Source organism: Lemur catta, chromosome 2, assembly GCF_020740605.2.
Source record: "Lemur catta isolate mLemCat1 chromosome 2, mLemCat1.pri, whole genome shotgun sequence".
Classification (NCBI taxonomy): Eukaryota; Metazoa; Chordata; class Mammalia; order Primates; family Lemuridae; genus Lemur; species Lemur catta.
The window spans coordinates 40,550,163-40,578,105 of record NC_059129.1 but is presented as its reverse complement, the minus strand read 5'-3'; the positions used below and the strand labels follow the sequence as shown (position 1 = coordinate 40,578,105).

General features: G+C 41.0%; 1 long non-coding RNA gene across 3 annotated transcripts in view; it reads left to right on the top strand.

Moving 5' to 3' along the window:
* Positions 1–9,689: 9,689 nt before the first annotated feature.
* Positions 9,690–27,943, top strand: part of LOC123632807 — a 38,968-nt gene continuing 20,714 nt past the window's right edge. For 2 of the 3 annotated variants that reach the window (XR_006733468.1, XR_006733470.1), the window contains exons 1-2: positions 9,690–10,240; positions 17,435–17,548. This is a non-coding gene — a long non-coding RNA (uncharacterized LOC123632807). The remainder of the gene's footprint in view (positions 10,241–17,434; positions 17,549–27,943) is intronic. The other variant, XR_006733469.1, reaches the window with a different exon arrangement.

The window sequence follows — 27,943 nt, the reverse complement described above, 5'->3', positions numbered from 1 at the left end:
GCTTTAATATTTCACGCTCGCGGCCCCTCGCCTCGGTGCAGGTCCGCGTCTGTCCCTTTAAGAGATAGGGCACCAGCACCGCGGAGACCTGTCAGAGTCCAAGGTCCTTTCCGCTTAGCTTTGGGAACCGAGATGGCGACCACGCGAGAGCGTTCAGAGCTCGGCAGGCGCCAGTGGCCCTGGAACAACTTTTATCAAATGTCACAAATGACCTCTGTGTTGCTACAACAAATGGTCAGTTTTCAGTCCTCACATTACTTGACCAATTAGGAGCATGTAATGAGTTGGATATATCTTTCCTTTTCTTTTTGGAACATGCTTTTCACTGGCTTCTGCTATGGACTGAATTGTGTCTCTCCCAAATTCACGTTCAAGTCCTAATTCTCATTGTGATGATATTTGAAATGGGCCTTTTGAGGGTAATTATGCTTAAATGAGGTCAGAAAGGTGAGATTATAATCCAATAGAATTGGCTTCCTTATAAGAAGAAGAGGAGAGAGTGAGAGCAGAGGAAAGGCCATGTGAGGAGCCAGGGGAAGAGCCCTCAGCAGGAACCACATCAGCTGGCACCTTGATCTTGAACTTTGCAGCCTCTAGAACTGTGAGAACTAAAATTCTATTGTTTAAGCCACCCAGTCTATCGTATTTTGTTATGGCAGTTGAGTTGATGAAGACAGCTTCCAAAGCACTACACTCCCAGCTGCTCCTTCTCAATCTCCTTTGTTGGTTTGTCCCCATCTTGCTGCTGTGCCCAGGGTTCATTCCTCGGACCTCTTCTCTTCTACATGCACTTCTAGCTGGTCTCATCCAGTCATGCCTTTGTGTACCATCTATGTGCTGATGACCCCTAAATTTATATTTCCAGTCTGGTCCTTTCTCCTAAACTCCAGATTCCTATGTCCAATTATCCATTCAACAACAGCATGTTAGTATCTAATACACATCTCAAGCTTAACATGTCATAAACTGTGCTCCTTGTTCTCCCCACCCCTAGTTGTGGTCCTTCTGTAGCCTTTCTCATTTCTGTTCATGGCAACTCATGCCCCTGGTTGCTTAGACAAAAATCTTGGGGTACCAACTCTTCTTCATCTCACTCACATACCATCTATCAGCAAATTCTGTTGGCTGTTCCTGCAAAAATACATCCTGAAACTAATAAGTTGTTACCACCATTAGATTACCACTCTGGTCTGGTCCACGCCATCATCACCTCTCACCTGGATTATTGAAATAGTCTCCTGGTTCTGTCTTCATCGTTCAGTATATTCTTAACATGGAACTCAGAGTAACCCATGTAAAGCATGACTCAGATCATGTCACTTCTTTTTTCAAAATCTTCCAACAGTTTTCCATCTCATTCAGAAAAAAAAAAAATAATAGTAACACACAGAAGCTTTCCCCATTCAGAGCTTTTATGTTTGCCTTGAATTTAACCTAAATGTCTCCTGTCTCAGAAGGAGAGATGGATAGTGGCTAGGATGGATGCAACTATCTCCTGTGCCCTCTCTCTAGAGAAAGCTGGCATTCGAGGCTTTCAATACCCAGCCCCACATTTTCGGGCCCCATGTGTGTTCTGCTTCTTCTCATGTGAACATGCCCCATAGGTCAGATTGGGTAGCTGCCTGTACTTTCCTACGTCACATCTTTGCATTTGCATTTTTCTGTGCTTCCGTGAAATGTTCTTCTTGTATCCTCTCCCCTGTGTGAGCTCTCCCCCTCCCCAAGGTTGAGCACAAGTCCCGCCTCCCCCAGGAAGCCTTCCAAGGCCTCCTCTCTCTTCCCAGAGCTGTTACAGTTTGCATCACCATGCATGACCTTTCTCACATACTGCTTTTCATTCTTAGTTCAACAGTGGTATTCTGATTATAAGGAAAATATATGCTGATTATGGAAAACTGAGAAATATGGAGAAGTAGAGAGAATTGAAAAAAGGCCTATCCATAATTCAATCAACCAATACTGTTAATATCTACCTTCAATCTTTTAATGTATTCCCTTTCCTACCCCTTTTCCTTCAATTTTTAACATTAGCTGAGTGCATTATGGCTTCTGTAAATTTATTTTTGTACTTTTAGTCACCTAACATTATAATGAAAGAACTTCTACATTATTACAGATTTCTCCTTATAAATATGAAAAATATCATTTATATGCATTGATCATCTACTAATGACCAGGCACTGTACCACCCACAAGACACATGTATAATCAATTGTGTCAATTTATTATAATTTTCTCAACTGTTGCCCACTTCTTTGATATCTAGGTTATTTTAACTTTCATAAAAAGTATTAAAATCCCACTCAAGAGACATAGACTGGGCCAATGGATAAAAAAGCACAAACCAAGTATCTGCTGCCTTCAGGAAACTCACTTAACCGGCAAAGATGCATTTAGACTGAAAATAAAAGGATGGAAATTAATATTTCAAGCAAACGGTAGGCAAAAGAAAGCTGGTGTGGCAGTTTTAATTTCCAATAACTTAGTCTTTAAACCAACAAAAATAATAAAAGACAAAGACGGTTACTACATACTGGTGAAAGGCACAATTCAACCAGAAGACATAACCATACTTAATATACATGCACCCAACCTAGGCGCACCCAGATTCATAAAGCAAACCCTACTTGATCTGAACCAAATGATAGACGACAATACTTTAATAGTTGGAGACTTTAACACCCCACTGACAGCACAGGACAGATCCCCCAAGCAGAAAATAACCAAAGAAAGAGTAGACTTAAACAGAATTTTAGAACAAATGGGCCTGACTCACATCTACAGGACGTTCTACCCAAAATCCACTGAATATACATTCTTCTCATCAGCTCATGGGACATTCTCTAAGATTGACCATATCCTAGGACATAAAGCATGTCTTAAAAAATTTAAAAAAATAGAAATCATACCATGCATCTTCTCAGATCACAGTGGAATAAAAGTAATAATGAACTCTAACAGAACTCTCATTCCTACTCAAAGTCATGGAAGCTAAACAACCTTCTCCTGAATAACAATTTTGTAAAGGAAGAAATCAAGTCAGAAATCAGAACATTCTTTGAATTAAATGACAAAGGTGACACAACTTATCAAAATCTATGGGATGCAGCTAAAGCAGTCCTGAGAGGAAAATTCATTTCCATAAATGCCCATTTCAGAAAGACAGACAACTTACAAATAGAAACTTAATGAACAGACTCAAAGAGCTGCAGAAAGAAGAACAGACAGACCCCAAACCCAGCAGAAGGTGACAAATTATTAAGATCAAATCAGAATTAAATGAAAAGGACAACAAAAATACTATAAGGGAAATTAATAAAACAAAAAGTTAGTTCTTTGAAAAGATAAATAAAATAGACACACCACTTGCTAGACTAACCAAGAGCAGAAAAGAAAAATCTCTAATAACCTCCATCAGGAACATGAAAGGAGAAATCACAACCGATGCCACACAGATACATGACATCATCTATGAATATTACAAAAATCTTTATGCACACAAATTGAAAAATGAGGAGGAAATGGACAAATTTTTAGAAACACACAGCCTTCCCAAGCTCAATCAGGAAGAAATAGAATTCTTGAATAGACCAATATCAAGAACTGAAATCGAAACAGCAATGAAAAACCTTCCCAAAAAGAAAAGCCCTGGTCCAGATGGGTTCACACCTGAATTTTACCACACATACAAAGATGAACTGGTGCCCATCCTACATAAACTATTCTTCAATATCGAGAAGGATGGAATTCTCCCCAACACATTTTACCAAGCAAATATAACATTGATACAAAAACCAGGAAAGGATGCAAAAAAAAAAAAAAGAAAAGAAAAGAAAACTACAGACCAATTTCTCTCGTGAACCTAGAAGCAAAAATTCTCAATAAAATCCTAGCAAATCGTATCCAAGTGCTTATTAAAAAAATAATTCATCACGACCAAGTAGGCTTCATCCCAGAGATGCAGAGGTGGTTCAACATATGAAAATCTATAAATGTAATTAACCACATAAATAGAAGCAAAAATAAAGACCTTATGGTCCTCTCAATAAATGCAGAAAAAGCATTTGACAAAATTCAACACTCTTTTATGATAAGAACACTTAACAATATAGGCATAAATAGGACCTACCTAAAAATGATACAAGCCATATATGACAAACCCACAGCCAACATCATACTGAATGGGGAAAAATTGAAAGCATTCCCACTCAGAACTGGAACCAGACAAGGCTTCCACTGTCCCCATTACTTTTCAACATAGTATTGGAAGTCCTTGTGAGAGCTATCAGGCAAGAGAGCAGAATCAAGGGTGTCCGAATAGGGACAGAAGAGATCAAACACTCACTCATCACTGATGATATGATGTTGTATCTGGAAAACCCCAAGGACTCAACCAAGAGACTCCTGGAATTAATTAATGAATTCAGTAAAGTCTCACGTTACAAAATCAATACACACAAATCAGAGGCATTCATATATGCCAATAACATTCAATTGGAGAACCAATTTAAGGACTCAATACCTTTCAAAATAGCAACAAAGAAAATAAAATATCTAGGAATATATTTAACTAAAGAGGTAAAGGACCTCTATAAAGAGAACTATGAAACACTAAGGAAGGAAATTGCAGAACACGTAAATAGGTGGAAATGCATACCATGCTCATGGATTGGAAGAATTAACATTATTAAAATGTGTATACTATCCAAAGTAATCTATAGATTCAATGCAATTCCTATTAAATTACCAACATCATTTTTCACAGATTTATAAAAAATAATTATACACTTTGTATGGAATCAGAGAAGACCCCGTATAGCAAAAGCAATTTTAAGGAATAAAAACAAAATGGGAGGTATGGATTTGCCAGACTTCAAACTATACTACATAGCTGTGGATCTTAAAACTGCCTGGTATTGGCACCAGGGCAGGGACACAGACCAGTGGAACAGAGCAGAAAACCCAAATATAAAACCATCCTCATATAGGCATCTAATCTTTGACAAAGCAGACAAAAACATACTCTGGGCACAAGAATCCCTATTCAATAAATGTTGCTGGGAAAACTGGATAGCCACATGTAGAAGACTGCAACAGGTCCCGCAGATTTCACCTCTCACAAAAATCAAATCACGGTGGATAACAGATTTAAACCTTAAATGCCAAACGATTAGAATTCTAGAAGAAAATGTAGAAAAGACTCTTACAGACATTGGTCTAGGCAAAGAATTTATGAAGAAAACCCCTAAGGCAATCACAGCAACAACAAAAATAAATGAATGGGACCTGATTAAATTAAAAAGCTTCTGCACAGCAAAGAAACAGTCACGAAAATAAACAGACAGCCTACAGAATGGGAAAAAATTTTCGCATACCACACATCAGATAAAAGACTGATAACAAGAATCTATTTAGAACTCAGGAAAATCAGCAAGAAAAAATCAAACAGTCCTATCAAAAAGTGGGCAAATAACATGAATAGAAATTTTTCAAAAGAAGATATAAGAATGGCTGAAAAACGTATCAAAAAATGCTCAACATCCCTAATCATCAGGGAAATGCAAATCAAAACCACAATGAGATACCACTTAACTCCGGTGAGAATGGCCTTTATCAAAAAATCCCAAAACAACACATGTTGGTGTGGATTCGGAGAGACAGGAACACTCATACACTGCTGGTGGGAATGCAAACTAGTGCAACCCCTGTGGAAAGCAATATGGAGATACCTTCAACAGATTCAAGTAGACCTACCATTTGATCCAGCAATCCCATTATTGGGCATCTACCCAGAAGAACAAAAGTCATTCTATAACAAAGACACCTGTACCCGAATGTTTATAGCAGCACAATTCACAATCGCAAAGATGTGGAAACAACCCAAGTGCCCATCAATCCACGAATGGATTAGTAAACTGTGGTATATGTATACCATGGAGTAGTGCTGAGCTATAAGAAATAACGATGATACGACATCTCTTTGGTTCTCCTGGAGAGAGCTGGAACCCATTATATTAAGTGAAGTATCCAAAGAATGGAAAAACAAGCATCACATGTACTCACCAGAAAACTGGTTTCCCTGATCATCACCTAAATGCACATCGGGGAAGGATACCAATTGGATATCAGACTGGGATTGGGGGTGGGGGGAGGGGATGGGTGTATGCCTACATGATGAGTGCGTTGTACACCCTCTGGGGAATGGTCATGCTTGAAGGTGCTGACTCGGGGAGGTAGGGGGGGAGGGGATGGAGGTATGACTACGTGGTGAGTGCCAGGCGCACTGTCTGGGGAATGGACACGCTTGAGGCTCTGACTCAGGGGGATGGGCGGGACATGGACAATGTATATAACCTGAACTTATGTACCCTCATGATGAGATTAAATAAAAAAAAATAAAGTAGGTAGGTAGGTAGACAAGTCTATCATTGAGGCATGGAGAAATATGTGCTTAATCAAGGTTGAAATCTGGTATTTTGAGAACCCTGAGGAAAATAAGACTGACAGTGACTATTGGCATAAAGAGACCACAAAAGAGATTGATCTGAACCCAGCCTTGGTGAATATGAATAATCTTTGATATCTGATTGTTTTCGGCATAGTTGTATCTTGTACTGTGGCATTTAGTTATACACACTGTGACAGTCTTTTAAAACACGGGATTTATTTCATGCTTAATTTTGTCAGCTGTGGATAGGTGTGTTCTCCCTGGAAGAGAATAAACTCCTTCAGTGCAAAAAAAAAAAAAAGTATTAAAATAACATTTCAAGAAATAGAATGACTTTTCTGTATTTTTTTCTTTTTCTATAGGAAAGAGTTATGGGAATAGAATGATTGTATGAAAGATGTCCTTAGAATCACCGGAATCTTTCTATCTGCCATCTACTTGTATAAATATATCCCTCTAGTGACAGGGGAAAGAGTGTATGCTTTGAAGACAAGGAGGCCTGGGCTTGAACACTGTCCCTGATGCCTGGCTTTGAACAGTGCTTTTGACATTTTTGTGCATCAGTATCCTCATCTGTAATTTGAGTATAATGCCTGCCTTAAGGCAAGGTTGCTGTGACCATTAGAGATGATGTATGCAAAACTCCTGACACAGAGTAGGAGCTCAGTATATGTCAGCTTTTCAAGAGTTGTGCTTACATACACTTCTATCAGCTGCGTACAGTGTGAATGTTTCTCTGCCACCTTCCAATCATCATTAAATATTCTCATTCAAATAAAATATTTGCCTGTTTGACAGGTGGATAATTTAATTACATTTTATTTTCATTATTATTTTAAAGCTTTGCTGTATATATAGCTTTCTGTACCAATTATATCTACTTCATGACTCTGGGCACAGGCCAGTCTACCAAGCTCTACCTGTTCTAGCTGCTGTGTACTTGCCATGCTTGCCTTGTGCTATTACATCTCTTGATGACTATAGACCAGCCACATAGGCTTCCTCTCTCTTCCTCAAACATGCTAAACTCTTCGTATCTGCTGTTTCTTCTTTCTGGAATACTTTCCCCTCACTTGTCCAAGACTGGCTCCTTCTCATCCTTCAGAACACATCTCAAGTATGAGTGGAGGACCCAAATCTATGGCTTAGGATGGGATAATGAGAGGCCAACCAAAAGAGGCTTGGCAAGAAGGCAGCCGAGAAATACCGTGGGTGGTGGGAGATGTGTGAAGACCTCATGTATGCTTCCTAAGGAAAAGTGATAGTTTAAGATATTTGTCAAGCACAGAAGGAATTAGCATTAAATATTTGCTATAGTGAGAGGAAATCTGCCAAATTACAGGGCACTAGTCAAGTAAGATCTTTTATATCCATTAACTGATTTCTCATCCCTCCCCTTCTTTCACCCCCGATTCTGGAGGAGCTAGAGGCAATCTGGTGAGTGGGGGAGCAGCACAGAAGCCATACTTCTCCCCAGTTCCCACTACAGGCCGGCCTTATTTAGGAAAGGGAAGTTTAGAATGCTGATTATTATAGCATTTTGGTCATTTTATATACTTAAGTTCATTCCTGGGACAAAAGGTGACCAGAAGACTTTTTATTATCTCAGCAGTCTGCCTAATATTTTGCCCAATGGGTGGAGAAGTGCCCCACATAGCTGGTTTTCCCAGGCAGTGAAGGACTGGAATATAGTTGTTTCCTGTTGGAATCCCACTTGTTGGAATCCTACTCATTCAATGTACTGGTTACATTTATTTGTTTACAGTCTCTCCCCAACCAGAATGTAAACTCTGGGAGGCCAGGTACATGATCTATCTTGTTTATAGCTGCATCCTCAGTGCCTGTAAATTGGGATTGCTAAAATTTCTTGTTTTTATTGCATTAGAAAGTACTTTGTGAAATAGAGTGATGTATTATTGTTGCTGATTTTTTTTGATGTTTTAGCACCATTAACACAACTTTATGGGGGTAGAATTTACATACAATAAACTGCATCTATTTAAAAGATACAATCCAATGAGTTTTGACAAATATATATTCTGTGAAATCACAGCCACAATCAATATACAGAATGTTTTTATCACTCCCCAAAGTTCTTTTTGTCTCCTGTACAGGGGCTTTAGCCCCAGGCAACCACTGATGTTTTTTCTGTCACTACAGTTTGTATTTTCTAAAACTTCATATTATGGGACATTATATGCTCTTCTGTAACTATTTCTCTTAGTATTATGCTTTTGAGATTCATCCACATTGTTGAAAGTATCAGTAGTTCATTCCTTTTTACTGCTGAGTGGTATTCTGTTGTATGGATATACCACATTTATAAAATCCATCCTCCTGTTGGAGAACATCTGGATTGTCTCCAGTTCTTGGCCATTATGAATAATGGCTTTTGATTGACTTAGGAAGTAAGACTTAGCCAACAGTGAGAAGGTGGTGGAGGCAGTGCCCTGCTCAAAGAACCCCTTCTTACATAAGAAAGGTAATAGCATGTTCTGTGAAGTTGCAGAGTGAAAGGAATTTGGAAGAGAATCTGCTTTTCTGAATTACCCACGTGGATATCAGCAGGCAGATGATGTTTTCAGGTGTAGAAACTTTGATTATTATTACTTTAATTGAAGTGTGAGGCATCCAAAGAAGCAAAACTTCCATTATCCCCGTCCCCATCACGCCTACCAGAAACTTCTCCCTAATTCAGGCCGTCTCTCCTCCAGTGTGCGTGCACTCCCTTTTCCCTCTGACAATCTGTGGACATTGTCATAAAGTTTCGCCCCCTATATGGCCATTCTGTCCTCCTTTCAGCTCCAGTCCTTGGAAACTCCACTTTCTCGTCCTGGCGCCTGCCTTCTCTCAAGTATCCACCCCATTCATCCTTACTTCTTTCCACTCTTATTTATCCCCCGCCTCCTCGCTTTGCCTTTCGCGCCTACCTCTTCTCCTTCCTGTCGTCTCTGCTCTTCTGAAGGATTCTCTGGTTGTATTTGAGGCTCAACCAGCTCCCCAGAGCTGCCCGTTTTGTTCCCGCCCTCTTAGGGCGCATTTTTGCTGAGGGAGTAAAAGCGCAGAGGGATCCTCCAGCGCTATGGACACCACGCAGGCCCTCGGAAGAGAAGGGGTTAACATCAGCAAGGTCGGACCTCCTGCGCTTCCTAGAGGGGAATAGGGAGGCGAGCCAAGAACTGGAGGAGGGGGAGGCGGGGCTTCCGGCGGAACGAATGCGTCTCCATGGCAGCGGCGACGCGTCCACGCCGGGCGTGCTCCAGGGTTCCCGGCTGTTGAACCCCCGGCTCCGGTGTCTTGTTAGTGTCGCGAGTTTAGGCTGGCGGAATCGAGGACTGGTGTAGTTCTCTGGCTTTAACAGCGGCCACCGTTGCATTACTCTTCAGGGACCTTTCGCCGTCTCATATCTTAGGCAACTGATACCAGCGTGCCGCACCGGGCCGGTTTTCCGGGTGAGAAAGCTGAGGAATCGGAGGACTTGCTTCGGGTGACGGTGACTGTTACCAGCCCTGCCCGGCATCTCTGTCATCTCTGCTTTTTCAAAGGGCTCTGTGGTTGGATTTGAGGCTCCCCCGGCTCCCCAGAGCTGCCTGTTTAGTAGGAGTTGTAGGGTACCAGATCTCAAAATGTCCAGTTTGATACGAACAAGGAATACAGAAGGCTCGAAGAACAGGAATTCGTTAGAAGAGTTGAGTGGCTTTCGGAGTGGACATAGCAAATTCCCTGAACAGGCCTGTTGGAAAATGGGGCTTTTGCCAACAGTTTAGTGGTCTGCTGAAGGAGAACCTATCAGTAGGTTGTCAGACATTATTCTATACGGGCAGGTTCGTACAGATCTGCCTTTTCTTTCTCAGATTTGGTGCTTTGCTCTACCGATCCTTATAGGGCATTCGAATGTGGCAATATAACAACTCGTAGGCTCCAGAATTATCTAAGAGGCACTGTAGAGACAACAGCACTGAAGAGCCATCCAGGACCCCAAGTACTCCTTTCTGCTCTTGCTCTCAATCTGCGTCCTAGCTCCCTTAGAAAGGGTCACGTTGATCACTGTTTGGTTTCGTTTGAGCACTGATAGAGTGCTGCAGATTGGCTGAAAGAAAGAACTAAAGGAATTATGATTGGTTTACTTCCTATAGAACTGAGAAAGCCAAGGAATGCAAAGAAAGCATATCCAATGTGGGGGAGGAACTGAGAAAGAGCTAAGTCCCTGAGGAGACCTGGTCAGGCCACCCTAGAAACAGGAAGACTTAAAAGCCTCATTATGTAGCAGAAATCTTACAATCTTTATTTCAATACTAATTTCTGTTTTAGATTCTCTCTTTGCATAATACAGAGTAATTCTACGACGTTCTCACCCCCCGGCCAGAGTATTCATAATGGTGGTTCTCGGAATGGTATGTGGTCTGCATACTCATTCCCACTTGGGGTGAACCCCCATATTTATCTCTAGGCCTCCTCCAGTTCATCTCCAAACTCATGCTGGTGCAAGGCCTTACAAGTCCTCCAGCCAGAAGAGTCTTCTACCGCTGGTTCAATTCTGTTCAACACATGTTACTGAGTACAAAATTCCTATTTGGCATCAATAATATAAAACTGTCAATGTGAACCCTATTTTTCAAATTGCTTATTTTTGGGAGCTGAATGAAGATTAAAATACAAATGCCCAATGTGTACATGTACCTGAAGTTCCACTGCAAAAATTGTGTAAATAATTTCCCAGTGGCTGCTTTAGAAAGTTTCCCAACTATGGCAGGGCAGTGAAGAAGAGGTATTATGATTGCCTAGTACAAATTTTTTGCCTTTGGAGTCAAGGATGTTTAGGGTTTGCAGGGCTATGTCTATGTTCCTTTATGAAAACAGGGAGTAAGGCCCAGATAGCAAGGGCTAACCTAGTAGCTGGGTTAGGGGCAGATAATGAGTAAAGAAAGCTCACGGGAATGTCATCACCTAGGAAAAAAAAAGGAAAAAACGCAAGCCTGGAAGATAAGTTCCAGGTCTTAGGTTAATATTCTTGTTGTGGAAAATGAGTGATTTGTTTATTTAGGTTCATTAAGAGGCCTCAGGTAGGCTGAGCCCTTAATTGTGTTCTTTTTACTGTTTGGATTCTAAACAACCTTTTGACCTATTATGTGGTTTCCTGAAGAGGGTGATTGCAAAACTGATCCTACTACTCAGTGTGCTGTCTGTTCAGAACTCCATTGTTATTTTGGCTCTAAATCAGCCTCTTGTGAAGTCCATTTTGGTAAGTCCGTCACTTCACTAGGGCCTGCTCACTGGCTGGTTTATTATCAGCCACGTTCTATGCATGCTGAGGCTGAAGAAAACTTGGGCTTTCCAAACACAGGGAGAGAGGTGACTTAGCTTTTGTGTCTCCTCCTCCTCATTCCCTGCAATGGAGGCCTGGATCCTTGAGTGCGGCCTTTTGACTGAATCCAAATTTTATAGCAGTTTGGATTCACTTGAGGGGCCACTCTTAGGGATCTGGAGGGCCACATGTGGCCTTGAGGCTGCAGGTTCTCCATCGCTGGAAGACCATTTGTAGGCTGCTGTCCCAGTCCCCTGTTGCTCCTCTGCAGTACCTCTAATCTGCTAAGAAGGGCATGGTTCGTTTCCCAGCCCCCAGCAGGTGACATTGTCAGTCCCAGCTGCTGGGAGAGTAAATATCCAGGAAATGCCAGGCAGGGGCTATGGTAGATGAGGCAGTTTGATAACACTGTGTATTCTGCAGGGTGTGAAACAGTCAAGGGAGGCTCACAGGGAAGGGAGGAAGTGGGTGTGGTGTGGGTTTGAGTGAGAGTGAGGAGGATGAAGATAGACAGAGATGCTGAGTGGAGGAGGAAGGCATAGGGAGTTTACCAGATCATGAGGGATGTTTAGAATAAGGAACACAGTGAACCTTGGTAATTGCTCACAGACTTGAAAGAAGGGTATGGGGTTAGCCAAAAGGAAGAGGGGTGAGTAGATGAATGGGTGGCATCTTTGGGGCCTGAAGTCTGCACTGAGATTCCACCTCCTGATTTCTCAGAACCCAAAGGACCACTCAGGAATCTTTGGAGCAGCAAGCCAGGTCAGCTCTTCCTCCTTCCCCTATGTCTCTGGGGGACCCAGGGCCTCTGTTTTTCAGCAGCACTGTTGTACCTAAGTTCTCCCCTTTTCTCTCCCCCATTTCTTTCCTCTTCCTGCCCTTTCCTAGTCAACCCTGACTGGGAAGAGTTAAGACCAGTGAGAGCACACACCCTGGAGAGGCAGAGTCTCAACTGCTCCCATTTCCTGGACAACTGGAGCCTTTGTCCAGTACCTGCTCCAGCATCCTATGGCCTTTTTGTGGCTCCTGTGTGAGATCCACCCCCCAGGCTCTCCAGGCCCTCCCTGGGGCACTGATCTGTGAAACCAGGATAGCCTAAGGAGGAGAAGTGAGGCGGGGGACCAGGCTGCCACAGACTGCTCCATGCTCTGAAGAGAGGCTGGCCCAGGAAGTACAGACATGGTTTTCCCTGTGAACTGGTGTGCTTTCCTCTGGGGTCTTTTTGATCTTTTATTTATTTATTTATTTATTTATAGACAGAGCCTCACTCTGTTGTCCGGGCTGGAGTGCCGTGGCGTCAGCCTAGCTCACAGCAACCTACCACTCCTGGGCTCAAGCGATCCTCCTGCCTCAGCCTCCCGAGTAGATGGGACTACAGGCATGTGCCATCATGCCCGGGTAATTTTTTGTATATATTTTTAGTTGTCCAGCTAATTTCTTTCTATTTTTAGTAGAGATGGGGTCTCGCTGTTGCTCAGGCTGGTCTTGAACTCCTGAGCTCAAACAATCCTCCCACTTCAGCCTCCCAGAGTGCTAGGATTACAGGTGTGAGCCACCACCCCTGGCCTTTTTCTTCTTACTTTTACCGAGTGCTTCAGCCTGCCTCTACCTCTCCCTCCCCTTCTCCCCTTCCCTTCTCTTCTTTTCCATCCACCTCCTGCCCTCCCTCCCCAACTCCCCAGCCACTTTCTACTTCAGTTTTGCAAAGCAGGGGAAGGAGGATACCCCTGGTAGCAGATACATCAGGGGCTAGGGACACACTTTAGAGAGTGGGTCCTTTGGGACTGGGGAAGTTAAGGAAGGGAGTTCCATGGGAGAGAGACTGGAAGGAAGAAGCACAGGGACAGAGCAGTGAAAGTTCAAGAAAAGGGCCAGGGGTTGCTCAGGGGAAGGGCAGGGTGTGAGTAGGGGAGATAGTTCTCAGGTGTCAAGTTCAGGGAGGTAGAATGGAGTGGGGGGCTCAAGATGGGCCTCTCCCCAGCTTAACTTTCTCCTATCTTCACCCTCCACGGAGTAACCATGGCATCCATGTGCATTGCACCTGGAGTTCAGGTGAGAATGTGGCCCCCTGACTTCCCCCTATATATTTTCATTCACCTCTTCCTCTTCCCCACCACTGTGGTCAGTGTGTGTGTGTGTGTGTGTGTGTGTGTGTTTTCCTTTTTTTGCTCTTTGTGCCTCTGCCCAGCCGTCTCTTTTCCTTTACTCAGTTCTCAGTTCTCATCCATGGCTTTGACAAGTCTCATGATGAAACGGAATAAGAAGAATTCATTTGTTCATTCAATACATACAGGCAACAGGAGCACACGGCCAGAGAACTTGGCTGGGCCAAAGGAGACCTGGGTTCTAATTCTGACAGTGCCACTTGGTAGCTATGTGACTTTAGACACATTTTAGCCATTCTAGGCCTTTGTTTATTCATCTCCAAAATGATGGAATTGGACCAGGTGAACTCACTTTTCTGTTCAAATGCTCTAATGATTCTGGATTCTGTGGTTCTATTTATTAAACACTGCTGGGCATTTTATTCATACTCCCTGCATCTGGTTCCATATTCTTTCTAAGTCACTGTGCCTTTGTCTGCTCCTCATGCCGTGCTTCTTTCTCTGTGTCTTTGTGTCTTGCTTCCCCTTCCGTGCCTGGTATCCCTTCTTGTCTTTCAGTATTTCATGGGTCTCACTCTCAGGCTCTCATGCCATTCCAAGGGCTGCTGCTGACCTTTCAGGAGGTGGCAATGAGTTTCTCCCAGGAAGAGTGGGGATGCCTGGACTCCACATAGGGGGCCCTCTGTAGGGACATCATGCGGGAGAACTACAGAAATCGGACTTCTGTGGGTGAGACTTCCTTTCTCTTCCCCGTTTCAGAGTTTTTCATTAGCTGTACATAGATTTTCAGCACTACTCAATGAGAGCATCCTCACTGATTGTCTAACCCCCAAAGCAGGGGATACTGAACAGTGATTAGTTGAAGTTGGAGTGACCTGATGATAATGCAGAATGCTTTTGGTCGGTACAGGTTGAACATCCCTAATGTAAAAATCTGAAATCCGAAATGCTCCAAAATACAAAACTTTTTGAGTGCTGACATGACACCACAGTGAAAAAATTACACACTCAGCACCTTTGCTTTCTGATGGTTTGATGTACACATAATTTGTTTCATGCACAAAATTATTAAAAATATTGTTTAAAATTACCTTCAGGCTATGTATATAGGTGTATATGAAGCATAAATTTCATATTTAGACTTGGGTCACATCCCAAGAAACCTCATTGTGTACAGTCTATGTAAATATTCCAAAATAAAAAAAAAACAGCAACCCCAAATACAAAGCATTTTTGGTCCCAGGCATTTGGATAAGGGATATTAAACATGAATTACTTTTTTTTTTATTTCAGCTCATCATGGGGGTACATATGTTCAGGTCATATACATTGTCCATGTCCCGCCCATCCCCCCGAGTCACAGTCCCAAGCGCATCCATTCTCATTCTCCAGACAGTGCGCCTTAAACATGAATTACTTTTAAAGAACTTTCTGGAAATTGAAGATAGGTATATGGGAGCACTTAGGACAGTAAGAAATAACTCCATATAATTTTTTCTAGAACTCTAGAGTCATTTAAAGTAGCAATATGCCTTAATTTGTTAAAGATATTCAGAAAGCCATGTCAGGGCTATTATAATGAAACCTTTAGGAAAGTTAGTGACCTTTGTCAGATCAGAGTCCACAAATTCACTGGAGAAATGAGTAGTCACCAGCTGTTTTACAGGGCAGGCTTTCACTCAGAGTTTCCTTTTCTGTAACAGCCATCCCTCCTACTCTTTTTGCTTTTCTCTCATCTTTCTGTCTCCCTCCTTTGTGTTCTTCCTTCTTATTTCTTCTTTTTCATTTTTCTTCACACTTCCCCCTCTTTTCTTTCTCTCTCTCACTTCCTTCTTAGCCATGAAACTTTTAACCTCTACTCACCCCCGAATTCATATAACACTTCTTTCTTCCCATTACCTTTGTATTCCAAATATATATGTATATATATATTTTTTCTTTTTTTGAGACACAGTCTTGCTCTGTCACCTGGGCTACAGTGCTGTGGTGTCAGCCTAGCTCACAGCAACCTCAAACTCCTGGGCTCAAGCGATCCTACTGCCTCAGCCTCCTGAGTAGCTGGGACTACAGGCATACGCCACCATGCCTGGCTAATTTTTTCTATTTTTAGTAGAGACAGGGTCTCACTCTTGCTCAGGCTGGTCTCAAACTCCTGACCTCAAGAGATCCTCCCACCTCAGCCTCTCAAAGTTCTAGGATTACAGGTGTGAGCCACCATGCCCAGCCTGCAAACATATTTTTGTTTCCTGAGTAGTCCCATGGGATATGATAGGAAATCCAGGTACATTAATGGATTGAATAAAATAAACAGGCCTAGGAGTGGGTGACATGATCCTGGTTGGGGAGATGAAGACTTCCAGGTCAGTTAGTTTTCAGATATTAATCTCATTACCATTATGGGCATGAATTTTAGTAGGTGCTGTAAAGAAGTTAAGGCTGTATGGGTCAAAGAAGCTGGGAGCCATAACAACTTTAGTCAGATCCTCGGTTTACCAGTCTAGTATTCATCTTTCTGATATTGATATCAAGGTCATAATAGAGGGATTTAGTTAATTTCCATCTCATTTTCCTTTACTTCCAATCCCAAACTTCCTCCATCAACCTCTGTGGGTCCACCATTAGTCAGCCTATGCACATTACCTTTTGGGATGGGGCATCACAGTTAAATAAGACTGGCCTCTGCCTACTTGTATGTTACCTTCTGGCTGGCAAGACAAAGGGTCCATGCAGAAAAACCACTTGTTAAACACAGAAGACTGAATATGCTTAATATCATATGGGTGTTCTAGAGCTAAGTGTGACAGTCTGTGGAACAGTGCCAGTCTGTGAACTGTTTGATAGAATAAGTACATAAACTGAGAGAGAGCATTCAAAAACTTTTATAATAACTTGATATTGCCACAGCACACAAGCCCATGATCAGTGGACTCATCTCATCAAGTAAAAGAATAAAACAAAACAAAATGGAACCCTTGGTCCTTTGCCACAGGTAGTTTGAGAACCAGGTGGTAAATGTTGTGTGAGCTGGGGTAGTCAAGGGTGGCTTCATGGGCAAGGGAAGTGGAAGTTGAAAGATGAGCAGCAATAATCAACTATGGAGAAATGGGAAGTAATGAAGGCATTCCAGGCAGGGAGAAGGGTTACAGCAAAGACTCAAAGGAAGGCAGACTCAAGGGATGGTGATAAACAGACCAGTCTGAGCCTGTCTGGTTAGATTGGGGTACACGAGGTGGGGAGAGTGGTTGTAAGGATTGGAGGTAGACAAGATAAATGGACTGCATGGCCCAAGCCGACCTTTGCAGACAGCCTTATCTCCCATGGCCACTCTGTTTTATGGTCCATGGGCAGAAATTCTAGAACTTGGAGAGTAAAATGGACTACGTGTATATAAGCTACATGGGGGCAACTGTAAGTTGGTGGAGGGAGAGAGGTGGTAGTTCAAAAGGCAGAGTTAGCTAAGTTGAAGAACAACTGTCTGAATTCCATCTTTGGGAGTGTCATGGTCCAGAGAACATAGGGAGGAATAGCTATAGATAGATCAATAAGAAATTTTTGATCTTCTGATTGATCTCACAGCATTCCTGTTTTCTAAGCCCAAGCTGGTCTCACAACTGGAGCAAGGTGAAGAGCTGTGGATTCCTGATGCCCCAAGATCTCCTGATCTGGCGCTTATTCCAATCTGTTCTGCAGGTGAGAGTGCTGGGTCCGGAGTATAAACTGAGCAGACAGGAGAGTTTGATGGGTATTCGGTGTTTGGGGAAGGGAGTGGGTGAGGGAGAAATCAAATCTACTCTTTATTTTCTCTTCCTTAGTCATACATCCTCTTACCAATCTACTCATCCAATTGTTAATTTGTTGGATATTAACTTTGTCAGCCACATCCTTCTACCTTTTGTTGTTCCCATCATCAGTCCCAGCTCTGTACACCCCTTACCCTGGAATTGTCATCCTGCATCAGTCTCCCACATGGCCTCACATGGCTTCTTATCTGCAAGGCTTATGTGCACTTCATAGCTATCTCTGAGTCCTGTAAGGAGATGCATCTGTTGACACCTACATTGTATTCTAATTCTTGCTGTATTTGTTCATTTAGCAAGCATGTATGAAATGTACATGTGCTGGAATTGTGTACTTTCTGAGCTCTATCAGCATGTCCTGAGAAAGATGTCATTTGGGGTGTGAAGTAGATTTGGATTTGTTCTAGGGGCATAAAAGAGACACAGTGGTTTTCCCTATCCCTTCTAGGTAGCCTTGTAAATTTTTGAAATATAAAACACATTTTTATAAAACATATTTTTCTGATTAAAAATATAATGCCTGTTCATTATAGAAAAGTTGCAAATACAAGAAGTATAAAAAACTTAAAAATACCCATAATACCACCACCCAGATACAACTTCTCTTTACATTTTTATATATTCCTCACAGACTATTTAAAAGCTAGTTTAATACCGTTCTAGAGACAATGTCCGTCTTTTTTTTTTTTTTGAGACAGAGTCTCGCTTTGTTGCCCGGGCTAGAGTGAGTGCCGTGGCGTCAGCCTAGCTCACAGCAACCTCAAACTCCTGGGCTTAGGCAATCCTACTGCCTCAGCCTCCTGAGTAGCTGGGACTACAGGCATGCGCCACCATGCCCAGCTAATTTTTCTATATATATTTTAGTTGGCCAGATAATTTGTTTCTATTTTTAGTAGAGACGGGGTCTTGCTCTTGCTCAGGCTGGTCTCGAACTCCTGACCTCAAGCGATCCACCCGCCTCGGCCTCCCAGAGTGCTAGGATTACAGGCGTGAGCCACCGCGCCTGGCCTATGTCCGTCTTTTTTATGTAGCCCAAAATGTCTCTGAGAATGAGAATGTCAGAGCAGTAGGAGGGTAGAGTGCAACTACAGTCAACTTCTGAGGCTCTTTAAATCAAACTGTCTACTAAGATTAGCTCTTGTATTATTATTATTTTTGACACTGATACCCAGTAGTATACTGGTGCCCACTGAAACCTGGAGCCAACTGGTTGTTATATTCCAAACTGTATATATTTTTTGACACTTTGGTGATTTTGAAAGCCCACATAAGTTAGCTTTGTTTGAATGTTGGAGGAAGTTTGGGCAAAAGTTGTTTTCTATCCTGAGAATATGGAACCAGAAAGATCTGGTGTTGTCATTGGCAGGTGATATGGTGATGTGGCTTCAGGATGGTAGCAGGTACGTTCTGGTGTCATTAGCACTTGTTGGCTCCCCTTGGTCACTGACAGTCGTGTGGCAGGTCACTGACGTGCCACACGTCTGAGGTCATGTTGCATGAATGGTAAATATATAGATTGTCCTCCTGTATGGTATGTGTGTGTGCGTGGATGTTTCTGTGCATGTGTTTGCGTCTCAGGCTAAGGAAGAAAAGGTCATACTTTTGAGGACTTTTTATTTTCAAGCAGTTAAAACCATTCCATAGTCACAGACGTACCCTATCCCTATCATTGCTCACTAGCTTACTGAGGACTCCAGGTATCCATCCCATTCTTATTTATAGAGGGCATCTACATATGCATGTAATTGGTATATATAGTTATATGTGTTTCTGCCTCATTTTTGTTTGAGAGGAAAAAGAAGATTTAGAGGAACTCTAAGCCAAATGATACATGTTAGATGTAGCTAATATGGACCCCCTTCGTGTTGATGGAAGGGAACAGTTGCAAAGATGTCCTAAGACATGGATAAGACAAAATAGCAAGAAATTTAAAAAGTAGTTTCTATTTGGTTTTATAATGTACTTTATCATGACTTTTACAAGATAACATCAAATTGGCCCAACACTTTTTTTCAATATATCTGAGAATATCTTATCTCAACATATTTTAGAATCAAAATAATAGCAAACACTTGTGTAGTACTTACTGTGAAGAATATTCTAAGTCCTTTAGGCATATTAATTCATTTTAAACTTGCAACTGTCTTATGTTAGATGTTATTATCATCATCCCTATTTTTCAGATGGGGCAACTGAAATGCAAAAGGGGTAAAATAATTTATGGATATCGCAGCATAAGTCATTGGTAGAGCTGGGATTTGAACCCAGGCAGTCGACTCCAGAGCTTGTACTCTCACCTTCTAAGCTGTATTTCCTCTTTCCTCACTAAACATAAACTAAAGCTGACAGTGGTATAACTTTTAGGGAAGAGTATGTCATGGAAAATCTTTCTTCCAAATTCAAATTGAACGTGCTTCCTACTTTTTATGATTATGTCATCTGTTGATTTTAGCATCACTTTTGTATTCTGTCGTTCAATAGGACTTTGAACCTAGGAATAAATCTTGGTAATTAAATGAAATGACCCCTTTGTGTGTAGGGAATGTGTGAGCAGCACTGATGAGGATGGGGCTGCATGTGGAAATCAGACCATTTCCCAGGAGCTCCTCTGTTAGGGGGTCACTTGGTAAGGCTTTGCCACTTTTTAAATAATATTGGTCCCCAATATCAGCTACATCAGAACTCATGTGTCAGGAAAACACATTCCACAGCCAGATAGTGAACATTATATAACACCTTCTTGTTTGAGATATCTTCATTATCCCACTGTTGACCATGGTGACATGGAGAGTTGCATTAACTTTCAGTGGGTTGTGTGTGGATCCATCAATTCCTGGATTATACGCGGTGGTCTGAATTTTTAGTTGGCATCTCCTTGCCATCCCATTCTCAAGGCCTCTCCACCTGTCCAAAGCGAGCATCTTGTGTCCTGGAAACTCATTCTACTTGCTAAAATCATAGAGTGTCAGCATTAAAATGGATGGTAGAAACAATTCTTTAAAAAAATAATTTGGGTTCCAACTATTAAGTGAAGTATCCCAAGAATGGAAAAATAAACACCACATGTACTCACCAGCAAATTGGTTTCCCTGATCATCACCTAAGTGCACATTTGGGAATAACACCAATTGGGTATCAGACAGAGGTGGAGGGTGGGGGGAGGGGATGGGTGTATACCCACGTGATGAGTGCTATGTGCACTGTCTGAGGAATGGACATACTTGAAGCTCAGACTTGGTGGGATGGGGGGGCATGGGTAATATATATAACCTGAACTTTTGTACCCCCATAATAAGCTAAAATAAAAAATAAATAAATAAAAATAAAAATAAAAATAAACAAACAAAAAAACACACAAAAATAATTTGTTGAGTCATAACCTACAAACTGTTTTAAGCATACAATTTAATGATTTTGAATAAGTTTAAAGAGTTGCAAATCATCATCAAGATCTAGAATATTTTAGAATATTTAGAATTTTTAGAATATTTCTGTCACCCTAAAAGATCCCTTATGACCATTTGCTTTCACTCTCCGTTCCCACCCATGACCCCAGGCAATTACCATCTTACTTTCTGTCTCTATAATTTTTCCTTTTCTGGACATTTCATAAAAATGGAAATAGTACCTTTTAAGAAACTGCCAAAATGTTTTCCAAAGTGGCTGTATGAATTTACATTTTCATCAGTAATGTATGAGGGTTCATTTCTCCACATTCTTGTCAACACTTGTTAAGTGGAATGAGGTGGTTTTATGATAGTTTCATTTATATCTTTTATTTCTCATTCTCATTTTAATTTTTATTTTCCTAATGATGCTGAACATCTTCATGTGCTTTTTAGCCATTTGCATACCTTTTTTGGTAAAGTGTCTATTCAAATCATTGGCTCATTTTAAAATGGGTCATTATATTCATTTTATTAAGTTGTAAGAGATCCTTTATATATTCTGGATACAAGTACCTTATTCAATATATGATTTACAAACATTTTCTCCCGTTCTGTACCTTTTAATTTTCTTCATGTTATCTTTTGAAGTACAAAAGGTTTTAATTTTGATAAAGACCAAGTTTATCAATTTCTTTTTTATCTTTTCATTTCATGCTTTCAGTGTCAGATCTCAAAAATCTTTGCCCAAATTAAGTTCATGAAAATTTTCCCCTATATTTTCTTCTTAACTTTTAGTTTTAGCTCCATGTACTCTTGAGAAAAATGTATATTCTATTGTTTTTGTGGAGTGTTCTATGCCAGTTAGGTCAAGTTGTTTGAAAATGTTAAGTATTCTAAATCCTTACTGGTTTTGTGTCTTGTTGTTCCATCCAGTATTGATAGTGGGATATTGAGGTCTCCAACTATTATTAGTGAATTGTCTATTTTTCCCTTGGGATTTATTTTTCCTGCCACAGATTGTCTTTCTATTTGTGTCAACAAAAAAACTGTTGAAACTAGTAAACAAATTCAGTAAATTGCAGAATACAAAATTAATGTGTTTATATTAACAATAAACAATCAAAAATGAAGATAGAAAAAAGTCCAATTTAAAATAGTATCAAAAAGCATATCTAATTGGTACACTTCCCTGATGTGCATTTAGGTGATGATCAGGGAAACCAATTTTCTGGTGAGTAAATGTGATGCTTGTTTTTCGATCCTTTGGATACATCACTTAATATAATGGGTTCCACCTCTCTCCAGGAGAACCAAAGAGATGTCGTATCACCATTATTTCTTATAGCTGAGTAATACTCCATGGTATACATATACCACAGTTTACTAATCCATTCGTGGATTGATGGGCATTTGGGTTGTTAGATATCAGACTGAGACGGGGGGTGGGGGTGGGGGGAGGGGACCGGTGTATGCCAACATGATGAGTGTGTTGCGCACCGTCTGGGGAATGGTCATGCTTGAGGGTGCTGACTTGGGGAGGATGGAGGTATGACTACATGGTGAGTGCCAGGCGCACTGTCTGGTGAATGGACATGCTTGAGGCTTTGACTCGGGGGGATGGGCAGGACATGGACATTGTATATAACCTGAACTTATGTACCCCCATGATGCGCTGAAACAAAGTAAAGACATCTACTTTGGTGAAAAAAAAAAAAAGCATAAAATACTTAGGAATAAACTCAACCAAAGAGATAAAAGTCTTGTACTCTGAAATCTACAAAACATTATTGATCTCCTTTTTTTTTTTTTTTGAGACAGAGTCTCACTCTGTTGCCCAGGCTAGAGTGAGTGCCGTGGCATCAGCCTAGCTCACAGCAACCTCAAACTCCTGGGCTTAAGCAATCCTACTGCCTCAGCCTCCTGAGTAGCTGGGACTACAGGCATGCGCCACCATGCCCGGCTAATTTTTTGTATATATATATTTTAATTGGCCAGATAATTTCTTTCTATTTTTAGTAGAGACGGGGGTCTCACTCTTGCTCAGGCTGGTCTCGAACTCCTGAGCTCGAGCGATCCACCTGCCTCGGCCTCCCAGAGTGCTAGGATTACAGGCGTGAGCCACCATGCCCGGCCTTATTGATCTCCTTTTAACAAAACTTGATTGATCCTCTCAGGACTCTGCTAGAGGATCAATGGGCAGGCTGATCTGGTAAATAAATGCAAACTGCATTATAAATGGCTTACTGGTTTGTTTTTCCTACATAATGACCAGGAGTATTTTAACCCAAAGGTACAGATAATAAGGTACTATGGACTGAACTGCCTGCAGGTGAAATATTTTAAAATAAATATTAAAAAAATTGTCAACTACAACATTTGATTGTTCTGTCTAGCATAAAGCCAGCCTGTTTTGTGGAACAGCATTTGTACAAATCACATACATTATTAGGTATAAATGCAAATAGTTATTCTTGGAAAACCTCTCTGAAATTTTTTATACTAGAGATTGTGCTTATTCCCCCTCGCCCCCCCATCCTCATCTGCTACTTCCCAGCCTCTGGTAGCCACCATTCTACTCTATATATTCATGAGATCAACTTTTCTTAGCTCTGACTTATGAGTGAGAATATGTGACGTTTGCCTTTCTGTGCTTGGCTTATTTTACTTAACATAATGGCCTCCAGTTCCATCCATGTTCCATCTAATCCTGCAAATGACAGGATTTCATTCTTTTTTATGGCTGAATAATATTCTACCGTATACCACATTTTCTTTATCCATTAATCCATTGATGGACACTTTGGTTGAATCCATATTTTGGTTATTATGATTAGTGTTGCAATAAACATGGGAGTGTAGATATCTCTTTGATCCATTGATTTCCTTTCTTTTGGATATATACTTAGTAGCGGAATTGCTGGATTATGTGGTAGTTCTATTTTTAATTTGAGGATCCCCTCCTTAGTGGCTGCACTAATTTACATTCCCACCAACAGTGCACAAGGGTTCCCCTTTCTTCATATCCTTGCCAGTATTCGTTATTGCCTTATCTTTTTGATAGAAGCCATTTTAACTGGGGTGAGATGATATCTCACTTAGGTTTTGATTTGCATTTCTCTGATGATTAGTGATATTGAGCATTTTTTCATATACCTGTTAGCCATTTGCATGTCTTCTTATGAGAAATATCTAGATCTTTTGCCCACCTTTTAATTGGATTATTATTATTTGCTATTGAGTTGTTTATAAGCTCCTTATATATTCTGATTATTAATACCTTGTCAGATGGATACTTTATAAATATTTTCTCTCATTCTGTGGGTTGTTTCTTCACTTTGTTGACTATTTCCTTGGCTGTGCAGAAGCTTTTTAGCTTGATGTAGTCTCAATTGTCTATTTTTGCTTTGGTTGCCTATGTTTTTCAGGTCTTATGGAAAAAATCTTTGCCCAGACCAGTGTGCTAGAGTGTTTCACCAATGGTTTCTTTCTAGTAGTTTCGTAGTTTCAGGTCTTAGATTTGAATTTTGAATTCCTTTTAATTTGATTTTTGTGTATGATGAGAGAGATGAAGGTCGAGTTTCATTCTTCTGCATATACGTATTCAGTTTTCCCAGCACCATTTATTGAAAAGACTATCCTTTCCCAATTATATGTTCTTGGCACCTTAGTTGAAGATGAGTTGGCTGTCAATTCATGTATTTACGTTTAGGTTCTCTGTTCTTTTCTATTGGTTTATGTGTCTGTTTTTATACCAGTATCATCATTCTATTTTGGTCCCTAAAGCTTTGTAGTAACTTTTGAAGTCAGGTAGTACAATGTTCCCAGCTTTGCTATTTTTGCTCAGGATTGCTTTGGCTATTTGGGGTCTTTTGTGGTACCATACAAATTTTAGGATTGTTTTTCCTATTTCTGTGAAGAATGTTGTTGGTATTTTGATAGTGATTGCATTGACTCTGTAAACTGCTTTAGGAAGTATTGTCATTTTAACAATATTGTTTCTTCCAATCCATGAGCATAGAATATCTTTCGCAATTTTGGTGTCCTCTTCAATTACTTTCATTAGAATTTTATAGTTTTCTTTGTATAGGTCTTTTGCTTCTATGCTTAGATTGATTCCTAGGTATCTTATATTTTCTGTAGTTATTGCAAATGGGATTGCCTTCTTGATTTCTTTCTCAGATTGTTCACTGCTGACATATATAAATGTTACTAATTTTTGTATGTTGATTTGTATCCTGCAACTTTACTGAATTTGTTGATCAGTTCTAACAGCTTTTTTTTTTTTTTTTAAATTTCAGCTCATTATGAGGGTACAAAAGTTCAGGTTATATATATTGCCCATGCCCCCCCATCCCCCCGAGTCTGAGCTTCAAGTATATCCATTCCCTAGACAGTGCTCATCGCACTCATCACGTAGGTATGCACCCATCCCCTGCCCCTCATCCCTCCAGTCAGAACTTCAAGCGTGTCCATTCCCCAGACAGTGCGCATCACACTCATCAAGTAGGTGTACACCCATCCCTTCCCACCAGCCTCCACCTCTGTCTGATACCCAATTGGTTTATTCCCAAATGTGCACTTAGGTGATGATCAGGGAAACCAGTTTGCTGGTGAGTACATATGGTGCTTATTTTTCCATTTTTGGGATAGTTCACTTAATAGAATGGGTTCCAACTCTCTCCAGGAGAACAAAAGAGATGCCATATCACCATTATTTCTTATAGCTGAGTAATATTGCATGGTATACATATACCACATTTTACTAATCCATTCATGAATTGATGGGCATTTGGGTTGTTTCCACATCTTTGCAATTGTGAATTGTGCTGCTATAAACATTCGAGTGCAGGTGTCTTTTTTTTTTTCAGCTTATTATGGGGGTACAAAAGCTCACGTTATATATATTGCCCATGTCCCGCCCATCCGCCTGAGTCAGAGCCTCAAGCGTGTCCATTCCCCAGACAGTGTGCCTGGCACTCACCGTGTAGTCATACCTCCATCCCTTACCCGCGCCTGCTCATTCTCCAAGTCACCACCTTTAAGCATGACCATTCCTCAGATAGTGCGCAACACACTCATCATGTAGGCATACACCCATCCCCACCCCCACCCCCTGCCTCAGTCTGATATCCAGTTGGTATCATTCCCCAATGTGCATTTAGGTGATGATCAGGGAAACCAATTTTCTGGTGAGTACATGTGATGTTTGTTTTTCCATTCTTGGGATACTTCACTTAATATAATGGGTTCCATCTCTCTCCAGGAGAACCAAAGAGGTGTCGTATCACCGTTATTTCTTATAGCTGAGTAATACTCCATGGTATACATATACCACAGTTTACTAATCCATTCGTGAATTGATGGGCATTTGGGTTGTTTCCACATCTTTGCAATTGTGAATTGTGCTGCTATAAACATTCGGGTGCAGGTGTCTTTTTTATAGAATGACTTTTGTTCTTCTGGGTAGATGCCCAATAATGGGATTGCCGGATGGAATGGTAGGTCTACTTGAATCTGTTTAAGGTATCTCCATATTGTTTTCCATAGGGGTTGCACTAGTTTGCAGTCCCACCAGGAGTGTATGAGTGTTCCTGTCTCTCTGCATCCACGCCAACATGTATTGTTTTGGGACTTTTTGATAAAGGCTATTCTCACTGGGGTTAAGTGGTATCTCATTGTGGTTTTGATTTGCATTTCCCTGATGATTACAGATGTTGAACATTTTTCATATGTTTGTTAGCCATTTTTATATCTTCTTTTGAAAAATTTCTATTCATGTCCTTTGCTCACTTTTTGATAGGGTTGTTTGATTTTCTCTTACTGATTTTCCTGAGTTCTAAATAGATTCTTGTTATGAGTCCTTTACCTGATGTGTACTATGGGAAAATTTTTTCCCATTCTCTAGGTTGTCTGTTTACTCTCATGACTGTTTCTTTGGCTGTGCAGAAGCTTTTTAATTTGATCGGGTCCCATTTATTTATTTTTGTTGTTGCTGTGATTGCCTTAGGGGTCTTCTTCATAAACTCTTTGCCTAGGCTAATGTCTGTAAGAGTCTTTCCTACATTTTCTTCTGGAATTCTAATAGTTTCACACCTAAGATTTAAGTCTGTTTTCCACCGTGACTTGATTTTTGTGAGAGGTGAAAGCTGTGGGTCCTGTTTTAATCTTCTACATGTGGCTATCCAGTTTTCCCAGCATCATTTAATTAATAAGGAATCTTTTCCCCAGAGTATGTTTTTGTCTGCTTTGTGAAAACTTAGATGGCTATATGAGGATGGTTTTATATTTGGATTTTCTGTTCTGTTCCATTGGTCTGTGTCCCTGCGCTTGTGCCAATACCAAGCAGTTTTTTTTTTTTTTTAATATATTTTTTTTTATTTCAGCTCATCATGGGGGTACATAAGTTCAGATCATATACATTGTCCCTGTCCCGCCCATCCCCCCGAGTCAGAGTCCCAAGCGCGTCCGCTCCCACTCTCCAGACAGTGCGCCTGGCACTCGCCATGTATTCATACCTCGATCCCCTCCCCCCCCACCTCCCCGGGTCTGCACCCTCAAGCATGACCATTCCCCAGAGGGTGCGCAATGCACTCGTCATGTAGGCATACACCCATCCCCTCCCCCGACCCCCCCCATCCCAGTCTGATATCCAATTGGTATCCTTCCCTGATGTACATTTAGGTGATGATCAGGGAAACCAGTTTTCTGGTGAGTACATGTGATGCTTGTTTTTCCATTCTTTGGATACTTCACTTAGTATAATGGGTTCCAGCTCTCTCCAGGAGAACCAAAGAGATGTCGTATCATCGTTATTTCTTATAGCTGAGTAGTACTCCATGGTATACATATACCACAGTTTACTAATCCATTCGTGGATCAATGGGCACTTGGGTTGTTTC